The sequence below is a fragment of the Polypterus senegalus genome, chromosome 4 (genome assembly GCF_016835505.1).
Source record: "Polypterus senegalus isolate Bchr_013 chromosome 4, ASM1683550v1, whole genome shotgun sequence".
Classification (NCBI taxonomy): domain Eukaryota; kingdom Metazoa; phylum Chordata; class Cladistia; order Polypteriformes; family Polypteridae; genus Polypterus; species Polypterus senegalus.
This window is the reverse complement of record NC_053157.1, coordinates 233,018,396-233,032,362: the sequence shown is the minus strand read 5'-3', so window position 1 is coordinate 233,032,362 and position 13,967 is coordinate 233,018,396. Positions and strand designations below refer to the sequence as shown.

General features: G+C 43.7%; 1 protein-coding gene across 1 annotated transcript in view; it reads right to left on the bottom strand.

Moving 5' to 3' along the window:
• LOC120528896 (zinc finger protein 2-like) overlaps positions 1–5,327 on the bottom strand; it is a 63,548-nt gene extending 58,221 nt beyond the window's left edge. The window contains exon 1 of the mRNA XM_039752972.1: positions 5,171–5,327. The gene's annotated coding sequence lies outside the window, so the exon portion shown is untranslated. The remainder of the gene's footprint in view (positions 1–5,170) is intronic.
• Positions 5,328–13,967: the final 8,640 nt, after the last annotated feature.

The following is a 13,967-nucleotide window of genomic DNA, read 5'->3' as shown; positions in this document are numbered from 1 at the left end:
CAGGTAACTCAAAGGAATGCCTCCTAAGTACTTCCAGTAAAACCTGTGAGGCTATTGCTGTATTTTTCAATCAAAAAATTAATGATATTAGAAATAACATAGTATATCTCCCCAACACTAAGGATCCTCCTAAACCCCAGCATCCTGTTATAAACAAATTAAACTCTTTCACTAGGATAGATTTACCTGATTTACAAAAATAAATTCTCAATTAAAACCTCCACCAGCGCCCTGACCCGATACCAACAAATTTTTCAAAGAAGTATCGGGTGCTAATTGATAATGTTCTTGACATAGTAAATTGTCATTAGATACGGGGTCTTCCCAGACTGTCTTAAGACTGCTGTAGTTAAACCCCTACTTAAGAAACATAATCTTGACCCTCAGCTCTTGAAAATTTTAGACCCATCTCTAACCTGCCTTCTTAAGTAAAGTTCTAGAGAAGGCAGTCATTATGCAGTTAAATGACCACCTCAATAAACATGCTATTCTTGATAAATTTCAGTCGGTTTTAGAACAAATCACAGCACAGAAACTGCACTCGTTAAAGTAGTAAATGACTTAGGGGAAATGCAGACAGAGGCCATTTATCTGTTCTCATCCTCTTAGATCTGAGTGCTGCATTTGACACCATTGATCACAACATTCTTAGAAATCGCCTTAGTCAATGGGTGGGCCTCTGGCAGTGTCTTAAATTGGTTTGAATCCTACCTGACAGGGAGAAAATATTTTGTTAGTTGTGGGAATTACAACTCGAAGACACATGATATCCAATATGGTGTTCCACAAGGCTCTATCCTGGGTCCGCTGCTCTTCTCAATCTACATGCTTCCGTTAGGTCAGATTATCTCAGGGCACAACGTGAGCTACCACAGCTATGCTGATGACACACAGCTGTACTTATCAATAGCACCTGATAACCCTGATTCTTTGATTCACTAACACAATGTCTGACTTGTATCTCAGAATGGATGAATAGTAACTTTCTCAAGTTAAATAAAGAGAAAACTGAAATCTTAGTGATCAGCAATAATGGATACAATGAGGCTATTAGAAATAAACTGGATACATTAGGATTAAAAGTCAAGACGGAGGTAAAAAGCTTAAGGGTGATTGTTGACTGTAATCTGAATTTTAAATCACATATTAATCAGATCACTAGGACAGCATTTTTTCACTTAAGAAACATAAGTAAAGTTAGACCTCTTATATCACTGAAAGATGCTGAGAAATTAGTTCACACGCTTGTTTTCAGTCGACTAGATTACTGTAACGCACTCCTCTCAGGACTACCCAAAAAGACATAAATCGTTTGCAACGAGTGCAGAATGCAGCTGCTAGAATCCGAACTAGGAAAAGAAAATCTGAACACATTTCTCCAGTTTTGATGTCACTACACTGGTTACCTGTGTCATTCAGGATTGACTTTAAAATTCTGCTTATGGTTTATAAAGCCTTAAATAATCTCGCCCCATCTTATATATCGGAATGTCTGACACCTTATATTCCAAATCGTAACCTCAGATCCTCAAATGAGTGTCTCCTTAGAATTCCAAGAACAAAACTTAAAAGAAGTGGTGAGGCGGCCTTCTGCTGTTATGCACCTAAAATCTGGAATAGCCTGCCAATAGGAATTCGCCAGGCTGATACAGTAGAGCACTTTAAAACACTGCTGAAAACACATTACTTTAACATGGCCTTTTTATAACTTCATTTTAACTTAATCCTGAATGTTCAATTCATCATAATAACTATTCATGGTGACTCTGAAATCTGTACTGACCCCAACTCTATCTTCTGTTTCCTTTTTCGGTATCCTTTTGGTGGTGGCGCATCTACTCAAAGCACTGTGATGTTCCAACAATGATGGATGGATTAAAAGCCAGAAGTCTGTATGACCATCAACATCAAGTGACTCCGTGAGAACCCTAACTACAAAGAGGACTGTTTCATTTATGTTAGGTAGAATGCCCAAAGGGGACTGAGCGGTCTTATGGCCTGGAACCCCTGTAGATTTTATTATTTTTTTTCTCTTTTTTGTCCTCCCTAGCCATCGGACCTCACTCTTTTTCTATGTTAACTAATGTTATTTTAATTTCTTATTTTGTCTTTTATATTTCTTCATTATGTAAAGCACTTTGAGCTAGTTTTTTGTATGAAAACGTGCTATATAAATAAATGTTGTTGTTGTTCAAAGGTTGGTTCCTGCTTTGAACTCAATGCTTCTCATTTTCGACTGTAACCCTGAATTGAATAAAGCATCTGTCATAAAGCGCCTTCAGGTGGGAGGACGGGTCCTGACTGTTGTTTGTGCATATGCGCCGAACAGCAGTTTGGAGTATCCACCCTTTTTGGAGTCTCTGGAGGGAGTGCTAGAGTGCATACCTTCTGGGATTCCCTCGTTTGCTGGGAGACTTCAATGCTCACGGGCAATGACAGTGAGACCTGGAAGGGCGTGATTGGGAGGAATGGCCCCCCGATCTGAACCCGAGCAGTGTTTTGTTATTGGACTTCTGTGCTCGTCACGGATTGTCCATAACGAACACCATGTTCAAGCATAAGGGTGTTCATATGTGCACTTGGCACCAGGACACCCTAGGCCTCAGGTCGATGATCGACTTTGTGGTTGTGTCGTCGGACTTGCGGCCATATGTCTTGGACACTCGGGTGAAGAGAGGGCGGAGCTGTCAACTGATCACCACCTGGTGGTGAGTTGGCTTCAATGGTGGGGGAAGATGCCGGTCAGACCTGGTAGGCCCAAACGTGTTGTGAGGGTCTGCTGGGAACGGCTAGCAGAGTCCCCTGTCAGAAGTAGCTTCAACTCCCACCTCCGCAGAACTTCAACCACGCCCCGAGGGAGGTGGGGACATTGAGTCCGAATGGGCCATGTTCCGTGCCTCTATTGTTGAGGGGGCTGACCGGAGCTGTGGCCGCAAGGTGGTCGGTGCCTGTCGTGGCGGTAATCCCCGAACCCGCTGGTGGACACTGGCGGTGAGGGATGCCGCCAAGCTGAAGAAGGAGTCCTATAGGACTTTTGTCCTGTGGGTCTCTGGAGGCAGCTGATAGGTACCGCAGGCCAAGCGAACGCTGCTTCGTTGTTGCTGAGGCAAAACTCGGGCATGGGAGGAGTTTAGAGAGGCCATGGAGAACACTTTCGGACGGCTTCGAGGAGATTCTGGTCCACCGTCCGCGCCTCAGGAGGGGAAGCAGTGCAGTGTCAACACCGATATGGTGGGGATGGTGCGCTGCTGACCTCGGACGCTAGGGTCGGTGGGGAGTACTTGAAGACCTCCTCAATCCCACCAACATGCCTTCCATGAGGAAGCAGAGCCTGGGGACTCTGAGGTGGGCTCTCCCATCTCTGGGACTGAAGTCACCGAGGTGGTCAAAAACTCCTTGGTGGCAGGGCCCCGGGGTGGATGAGATACCGAGTTCCTCAAGGCTCTGGATGTAGTAGGACTGTCTTGGTTGACATCGTATGGACATTGGGGACAGTGCCTCTGGATTGGCAGACCGGGGTGGTGGTCCTCCTCTTTAAGAAGGGGGACCAGAGGGAGTGTTCCAACTATAGAGGGATCACACTCCTCAGCCTCCCTGGAAAAGTCTATTCAGGGGTTCTGGAGAGGAGGGTCCGTCGGATAGTCGAACCTCGGATTCAGGAGGAACAGTGTGGGTTTTCGCCCTGGTCGGAACAGTGGACCAGCTCTTCACCCTTAGCAGAGTCCTGAGGGTGCATGGGAGTTTGCCCGACCGGTCTACATGTGTTTTGTGGACTTGGAAAAGGCATTCAACCGTGTCCCTCGGGGAATCCTGTGGGGGGTGCTCCGGGAATATGGGGTACCGGACCCCTGATAAGAGCTGTTCGGTCTCTGTACAACCGTGTCAGAGCTTGGTCCGCATTGCCGCAGTAAGTCGAGCCCGCTTCCAGTGAGAGTTGGACTCGCCAGGGCTGCCCTTTGTCACCGATTCTGTTCATAACTTTTATGGACAGAATTCCAAGGCGCAGCCAGGGTGTTGAAGGGGTCTGGTTTTGTGGACTCAGGATTGGGTCACTGCTTTTTGCAGATGATGTTGTCCTGTTTGCTTCATCAGGCCGTGATCTTCAGCTCTCTGGATCGGTTGCAGCTGAGTGTGAAGCGGCTGGGATGAGAATCAGCACCTCCAAATCCGAGATGGTCCTCAGCCGGAAAAGGGTGGAGTGCCCTCTCAGGGTTGGGAGCGAGATCCTGCCCCAAGTGGAGGAGTTCAAGTATCTCGGGGTCTTGTTCACAAGTGAGGGAAGAATGGAGTGGGAGATTGGCAGGCAGATCGGTGCTGCGTCCGCAGTGATGCAGGCTCTACATAATGTGAGAAGCTCAGTCATCCAGGAGGGGCTCAGAGTAGAGCCACTGCTCCTCCACATCGAGAGGAGTCAGATGAGGTGGCTCAGGCATCTGATCAGGATGCCTCCTGGACGCCTCCCTGGTGAGGTGTTCCCGGCAGGTCCAACCAGAAGGAGGCCCCGGGGAAGACCCAGGACACGCTGGAGGGACTATGTCTCCCGGCTGGCCTGGGAACGCCTTGGGATTCTCCCAAAAGAGCTAGAAGAAGTGGCCGGGGAGAGGGAAGTCTGGGCCTCTCTGCTCAAGCTGCTGCCCCCGCGACCCGACCTCGGATAAGCAGAAGAGGGTGGATGGATGGATGGATGGTCTGTCATAATGGAGAAACGGCTAGCAATTCATAAACTGACTGTTCTGTGCTTATTATTGTTGACCCACCAGTTCGATGACTCCCACCATGTCAACTGACCCCATGAATGTTAGTTCTGCCTTGATCGACCCAAACTCCTCACGTGTCTTCTGTTCACTTGCACCTTTACTTAACTGTCTTGGACGCAGTGCAGTCACCATTAACACTTTAGGATCTCAGCAGTCCGCCGCAACTCTTTTTTTTTCTCAACCTCCCTCACAGTTTTCATGACATTCACAATTATTCTCTTTCCTGATTCCATACATTGGTCTTTTTATGTATTATTCCTCCCCGGCATTCCTGGCCCCTCCACTCTCTTCACTCCTGGCTCCCACCTATGTTCTTTCTAGGCTACGTGACCGGCGCTGGTTCCCTAAACTCCAAGTTCATACGTTATTCACATCCGCTCATCAGTGTAAAAAAAAGGAACATTATCTCCCACCCTGTTCGATATTCCCGTTGCTCGCCAACATTTTTCCTCGACTCTGTTTCTCTTTTTCCCTCTTTTCTCTTCTTCTGCTCCGCTTTGTTGCAGAAACTGCAGACACGCGCTTTATATATCAGCCAAGGCCGTCCGCTGTGGCTGTTTCAATATTAAACAACAGAACGCCTGCGCGGGTGAGTGGGCGGGGTTACCTCTCCAAAGTCGCAGGCGGATGACGAGCACTCACGCTTCAGCACAGACCTCCCCGAGTTCGCAGGCACCATTTTAATCCGACGGTCGTTGTCAGACTCCTTTCACGAAAGAGCAGAAGTTGAAACAAAGTCCGTCGCGGGTAGGAAGTCTTCTGCGATGACGATAGACGCGACATGACACGAGCGCAATGCTGTGACCGCCTTTACAGCGTTTTCGGGTCTACAGCGAGTAGCTTCTATTGTTTATTGTGAATGGCATGGGTCGCTTACTTCGAGATGGTGTGGTGTGGGGAGGGGAAAATTCTGATTTGGGGTCGACGTTTTAGGAACATTCCGTGGAATACAGCGCGCCTTTAAATTTATCACCAGCGTGTTAAGTCCGAGTTGTTGCCAATGTCTTTATGCTCGCGCAACTATACTTGCCTTTTCTCTTTTGGATTTCACGCATGCTCCGTGCTGCCTGCCTGGTGCACGCGCAGCAGCTTGCTCTCTCGCACAGCGCAGTCATGAACTCCACACTCTTATAGAATCTTGTGATCAATTCAGTACTCTCTGCTGTGTTCTACCTGGTTAGGAATTGTTTAAAATCCTCGTAAAGTGGGAGTAGTTTGAAAGATTGATTTAATTATGAATTGAACATCGTCCTTTTCTTCAGTTAAAGTGTAATATAATTTTATTAGAGCGAAAAAAATAAAAATAATCTATTTTATAGGAAAGTTAAGGGAACTCACGTTAATTTCATTTATCCGGTACAGAATTAATAAGATTAAACTTTGGAATGGATGATAATATTTGCGCATTTTGTAGACTGGAACTGCAGATTACATATTTTTTGTCTGGGAATATTCGTCTACGTTTTGATTTTACTTACAATTAATTGGCTTAAAAATAATATAAAGATTCACAGGTTTACCTTTTAATCATAATAAACATGGTGTTATGGGTTAAAAAAAAATTACTGAAGTTTTGTGTAAAATATTTTTTTGTTTTAGGTAAATGTTTATCTCATATGTGTATTTAAAAAAAACTCACCCTTTTTGTATCTTTGAGGATTGAGTTAAATTTGTTCATATATGTGTTACCGGCAATGCATGAAATGCAGGCATTGTATAGAATGCTGAAAATTGAATGTCAAAGTATGAAACAATTAATATGTCACGCATTCCCTAGGCATTCTATGCAATGCCAAAAGACAAATATCTATCTATCTATCTATCTATCTATGAATCATATAGTGCCTTTCATATCTACCTATCTATCTATCTACTTTGCCTAAATGGCATTTGTCATTCTATATAATGCCTAGGGAAAGTATATATAATATTAAAATAATTTGGGTATTTCATACTTTGCCTAAACACGCCAGGCATTGTATACAATGGCTGCATTTCATACATTGCCAGTAACATATATATTTTAAAATCTTGTAAATAATTGATATGCCAGCCTTCTTAATACACAGCTAAGTCATATGTTAAAATATTGATATGACCCTTATGTCTTTCGCTGGTTATAATTTTATAATGTTTTCTTTTTGCTTTAATTTTTCGACAATAATATAAGCAATTTATTTATTTGCCTGTTAGAATTGTAAATATCAATCCATCCATCCATTATTCAACCCATTATATCCTAACTACAGGGTCACAGGGGTCTGCTGGAGCCAATCCCAGCCAACACAGGGCGCAAGGCAGGAAACAAACCCTGGGCAAGGCGCCAACCCACTGTCCTGGAAAATTAAGAGTAAACTTTATTAAAGGCCTATCAAAAAATGACACTTTTCAGAAGAGTTTTATCTATGACAAGTTTGGAGCATCTACTGTGTTTTGTTAGCAATACATTAACTTCTTTAGTGAGATCTTTATTAAGTTTTGTTACTGTTATGAGTGTTGCTGTCATCAAGGATTTGATTATCATTATTTCTTTCAATCAGGTTCGTATTTGGAGGACGTGTTGTGTTCAAGTTATATTCCGTGTTTGTCAACCGTTGTAAAGATGACAGGTTTCATTCATCAAAGTGTTCACTACCCAAATCGGTACTCGTGAATCTAAGATGTTTAACAGGCATTCCCCGGCATAAAGTTGTGGATTTGCCTGCGACTATTTAGCGGTAGCGTGTGTATGAACTTGTGGATTTTTCTGCGAGAATTTGGCGGCAGCGTCACAAAGTTGTTTTCGTCTAGCTGCATCAGAAAATGTACCACGACGTCTGACACGCCTCCTTTTTACTGTTTTCTCACAGCTTGGATTGCTGCTGTCATAATCGGTTTGAGTTTCATGGTTTGTTTCAATTACAACAGTATTTGTAGGACTTGTGTTGAAGTGACATTCCGCATCTGTCAAGCGTTGTAAGCACACAATCAGTTTCATTGATAACTTCACATCCAGCTTTTGAGAGTTTAAACATTCATAAACATCAAAGTGTCCACTACTGAAATCGTCACCTGTGAATCTAAGATGTTTAAGAGGCATTGGCGGTTGTCTAAAGGTTTAAAATATTTGGCCATTTCGGTACACTTGACAACCGAACAATTCAGCGGCAGCCATCAACTCACATGCAGATCCATAGGTGAAGGGCTTAAGCATTTCACTCTTCTAGTGCTCCTGTGTAGTCTAATTATCTCCTGTACGTCATCAGTCCACACCTTGAACCTGTCCCAGTCATTCAATACATAAGACACAATGTTCCTCTGGATATCAAGAGTGAGCCTGATATGGCCGTGCAATATGTAACAAAGAGAATGGAAAAGGTAGGTGCCATCTCCGGGCATGGAAACCACTCGGTAAGTGACAGTTCTGTGATCGATGGTGATCACCTCGATAGACATGTTAATGGGGGTATGGTTGGAATGATAAAGGAAATGGGTACCTGAACAATGTAAAGTAAGCCTAAAATACCTACACAATAACTATAATCGTAATAAATGAACAATAAAACAGCGGAGAAGCCATGGATTAAACAAAAAGGCTGTAGTTATCAGCAGGGAGACGTGAATCCCGTGGCGAAGCAAAGAAGGGAATGTAGAGACTGGAGCGACGGACGGCCTTATATAGGCAGGCAGCCAACAACGTGGGAGGCGTTGGGATGGGGGACCCAACGCCGCCTCACACGGTGACCGAGCTGCAGGCTATGGACGTATATATGTACGTAAGTAGGATTCAGTTAGCGTTGGGAACCCGTGTACCAAATTTCTTGAAGATGGGTCCATAAGTAACAAAGACCGTTGAAAAGTTCAATATGGCGGCCGACAGTGATATCATACCACCGAAGTAAGTACCAGATTTCAGCCTTCTACCTACATGGGAAGTTGGAGAATTAGTGACGTTGGAAAGTTCAATATGGCGGCTGATAGTGGCGTCATACCACCGAAACAAGTACGTACATTGGTTTCGATTAGCGCAGGGAAGCCACCTACCAAATTTCGTGAAGATGGGGCCATAAATAAGAAAGTTCAACATGCCGGACGTTGTCGACTGTTATCGACCATTATGACCGTTATGTGTAGAATTTCGAAATGAAACCGGCTTAACTTTTGTAAGCTGTAAGGAATAAGCCTGCCAAATTTCAGCCTTCTACCTACACGGGAGGTTGGAGAATTAGTGATGAGTCAGTGAGTGTGTATGTGTATATATATATATGTACATATGTATATGTCACACATGTGTGATTAGGAGGCAGTCAAAAGCCTAAAGGTGAGTGAAATATCGCAAGATAAGGTGTTGTGATGTGGTACCTGATTCTCTTCTCTCTACAGAAAAACCGAGGAAAAATAATTACCTCTACCTCCAGGTTCCAAGATGGCCACCATGACGTCAATTCCGGCAACTCGAGATGACGTCACATCCAGCCCTCTCAACTGACATCACCTCCGGTCCCATTTAGATGATGCTGTTTCCATCTCCTGCATTCAGTGTCACTTCCTGCCAACTAGTTCCTGTCCCATAATACAATTCTGCATATAAACGCCATATATATATAAACACAAACTGTAACCTTTCAGGACTCTTGATCATTTATTTCACAACTTTTTCTTTCTTTTTCTTTCACAACTTTGTTTTTGTGGAGTTTCTTCTTTTACTTTGGATAATTTCCACTATATATATATATATATAAATAAATATAAATATATATATACGGGCAGCACGGTGGCGCAGTGGTAGCGCTGCTGCTCAGAGTTAGGAGACCCGGGTTTGCTTCCCGGGTCCTCCATGCGTGGAGTTTGCATGTTCTCCCCGTGTCTGCGTGGGTTTCCGCCGACAATCCAAAGACATGCAGGTTAGGTGGATTGGTGATTCTAAATTGGCCCTAGTGTGTGCTTGGTGTGTGGGTGTGTTTGTGTGTGTGTTGCGGTGGGTTGGCACCCTGCCCAGGATTGGTTCCTGCCTTGTGCCCTGTGTTGGCTGGGATTGGCTCCAGCAGACCCCCGTGACCCTGTATTCGGATTCAGTCGGTTAGAAAATGGATGGATGGATATATATATATATATATATATATATATATATATATATATACACACAAACACACAAGTGTATATGTCTGTGAGTCAAGGGTTTATATCTGCACTCAGTAACCTCCTAAATGTTATCTTCCCGGATATTTTTTAGTTATTTCAGCCTATTTAACCACAGCAGCTCATCTCCCTCTAGAACTTCCACATCACTCAGCACCTCCTAAGTAATGCCTGTTGTGACAGACAGTAATGGTTATCTACTTCCCCACATGTGGATACTTCATAAAAATGAGAGTTTAGAGCATGTGCTATTTCACTGTCTGTATATTTGAATTCTCTTTTACTGCCCCTGATACACTCCACCTCCTCCTTGATTGTTCACATACCACTAAAACAGTTCTTGATGTGAAGTTCACACTCTGGTATTTTCTCAGTTCCCTTTGCAATACCCACCCCTACTTCCACTCATAAATCTCCACCATACACTGTGTGCACAATTATTAGGCAAGTGAGTATTTTGACCATATCATCATTTTTATGCGTATATTCCAACTCCAAGCTGTATTAACTTGAATGCTTATTGGATTTAAGCACGTCAGGTGATGTGTATTTGTGTAATGAGGGAGGGTGTGGCCTAAGGAGATCAACACCCTATATCAAGGTGTGCAGAATTATTAGGCAGATAGTTTTTCTCGGGCAAAATGGGCCAAAAAAGAGATTTAACTGACTCTGAAAAGTCAAAAATTGTAAAAAGTCTTTCAGAGGGATGCAGCACTTTTGGAATTGCTAAGATATTGGTGTGTGATCACAGAACCATCAAACATTTTGTTGCAAATAGTCAACAGGGTCGCAAGAAACGTGTTGAGAACAAAAGACGCAAATTAGCTGCCAAAGATTTGAGAAGAATCAAACGTGAAGCTACCAGGAACCCATTATCCTCCAGTACTTTCATATTCCAGAGCTGCAACCTACCTGGAGTGCCCAGAAGTACAAGGTGTTCAGTGCTCAAAGACATGGCCAAGGTAAGGAGGGCTGAAACCCAACCACCACTGAACAAGAAACATAAGTTGAAACGTCAAAACTGGGCCAAGAAATATCTGAAGACAGATTTTTTCAAAGGTTTTATGGACCGATGAGATGAGAGTGACTCTTGATGGACCAGATGGATGGACCTGTGGATCAGTAATGGGCACAGAGCTCCACACCAACGTGGAGGTGGGGTACTGGTATGAGCTGGTATTTTTAAAGATGAGCTAGTTGGACCTTTTGCATTGAAGATGAACTCAAAATCAACTCCCAAACCTACTGCCAGTTTTTCAAGACACTTTCTTCAAACAGTGATACAGGAAAAGACCATGATTTTATGCAGGCCAATGCTCCATCACTTGCATCGAAGTTCTCACTGCGTGGCCAGCCAGTAAAGGCCTTAAAGATGAAGGAATAATGACATGGCCCCTCTTCCTCATCTGACCTAAACCCTATCGAGAACTTGTGGGCACTTCTTAAACGCTAGATTTACGGGGGAGAAAAACAATCCACCTCTCTGAAGAGTGTCTGGGAGGCTGTAGTCACTGCTCCACAAAAAGCTGATCGTCAACAGATCAAGAAACTGACAGACTCCATGAATGGAAAGGCTTAGGACTGTTATTGGAAAGAAGGGTGGCTATATTGGTCATTGATTGACTGATTGATTTTTTTTGAAATGTCAGAGATGTTTATTTGTAAATTTTGAGGTGTTTGTTTATTATTCTCACTATAACAGATGAAAATAAACAAGTGAGATGGGAAAATTTTCATTTTTCCTTTAGTTGCATAATAAATCTGCACACTAATAGTTGCCTAATAATTGTGCGCACATATGTATTCCCCTGATGATGTTCACACTCACATTTCCGTTGTGAAACATTCAGGTTTCAGGTTTATTAACATTTTGGATTGACTGATAGCACTGTGTTTGTTCCATATTAAAATTAATCCTCAAAAATACAACTTGCCTAATAATTGTGTACACAGTGTACATTTTGATGCCCCTTCTACTCAAATGTAACCTGTCACAGCAGAACAGGTCTGGTGTAGCGGGTCCACGGCTTCAAAAATAAAAGGCCAGTTGTAAACCCATAAAGCCGTGCTGCTCTCTGTGGGTGCGTTTGCACGACCGTGGGCAGTTAATGAGGTAGTTGGGGCGAGTCGCACCTGCATGTGTGGGTGTGATTGTTCCCAATTGCTTCATTGGCTTCCTGTGGCATGTGATTACGGTGCAGTGCCCACCTTATATATGGGTCGGCACAAGGATAGGGGCGGAAATCAAAGGCGAGAGGAGGAAAGAGAGAGTTAAAGGCAGTATTGGCGGTTGATCTCGCAGTGTGAGCTGGGGCCCCGTAAAGGAGCCGTTGGCAGTGTCGTTCTAGGGGTAGTTCACCTCACTGAACATTCGGGTGGAGTGTGACGAGCAAAGCACGTGTCCTCCCTAGGCTTCCAAAGTGTGACCACGTGAGCGCGAAGGAAGAAGGGAGGAGAGCCGGCCTAAAGGAGCTCATGGCTGCTGAAATCAGGAGGAGTTGACTGCATTTTTAACCTCTGAATTTTTATTCCTACTTTTTATTGGATTTATTTATGAATTTTGAAGCACTGCACTTTCCTTTTGGACACTGACTTGTTTGAGGTTTGTTTTTAATAAAAGCACTTGAGCACTTTTTCCAACCTCCTCTGGCTTCATCAGTGAATTGTCCTCATTTGTCAGCTTATCTCGGCCATAACTATCAACGGTGTTGGTTCAGCAGACTCCCATGTGGAAAGTGGGAGTCTGTAGGGAACCGGCGTCGTCACAACAGGTCCCATTTGTTCCAGGAGGAGTCCCGATGCCCCATAAATCCCTTTCCCTCTATCCCACACCAAGATTTGAGCATCACGTTTCACCTTATAGTCTTCTCAATCTTACCTGGACTGGTTAAAGGTACACGCAGAACTTCAGTGAAGACCACCTTGTTGGTTCAGTTCTGCTTCTCATCCTGGCACCTGACTATTTAAATTTGGGTGGCAGAACTGACAGCCTGCCCTTATGTTATTTCATTTATTCTAACATGGATGGTGGCTACTGGCCCACCCATCCAGGGAGGTCTCCTACCAGTGCATCCAGAGGGCAACCATCTCCATAAAGGACACCTGGGCCTTCAAACAGGACTTACATTGTACTGGTGTCATTTTCAATATCTGGATTTGGACTATTAAATTGCTCAACTCCATTTTTATTGAATTAAAAAAAAAACACACAATTTATTAAAATGGACATGTCAGTTTAGTTATACCTTCAAGCTGCTGTAATCCTTTCCCTTTCCACTGTCTGCTGTAACATCTTTCTTTCCTTGAGGATACTAAACTTTACTTTAACTGTCTGTTTTCCTAACTCTACACCCCTCTATTACTGTCAGGCTCTGTGCCTCCACCTACACTGTTTGTGCTCCTCTCGATTAATAAACACTTTCACACTTTCGGTCTTACCAGCGCTATACCTCCCTGATATTAGCACAATCGACTGTTTAATGAAGTAAACTGTTTTATACACCAATTTATTTTTACTGAGAAAACTCACTTATTGGATACTCTCTGCTGTTGTGATATACTGTACATGTTATTAATGCATTCCCCTCCTGCTAATCCTCTTGTTTAATAGTTTCTAAAATTGACTGCTATGATTTTCCCTCCTTCTGTGTAGGAGTCAACATTTTGGACTGTGTACTATTAAAGAATTAAGTGCATTAAATACTTGGATACAGACAATTCTTGCTTAAAAATATGATTAAGCACCCGGTGACGATGTGGGTTCGCTCCATGCTCCGCACTTCTCTTCTCTCTTAACCTCCGTCCTTCTCTCTTAACTTTTCTCTCTTCTCTCATCGTTTCTCCTTCCCTCCTATCCGCCTTGCGCTTCTGTTTATTATGGGGACGTGGATCAGATGTGGTAATCAGCAGCTCCCGGCATGAATTACAGATGCAGACGACTCCTCACCTGTGCACTTTAGTGAGGACCGTCCACATCACGCATCACCCGGGAACCACTCCGGCCACACATACCACACCCCCTCTCTAAGCTGCGAGTGCGGCAATTATTTATTTAAAAAGTGGCCTTTTTGACGTGAGCTGTGGACCCGATAC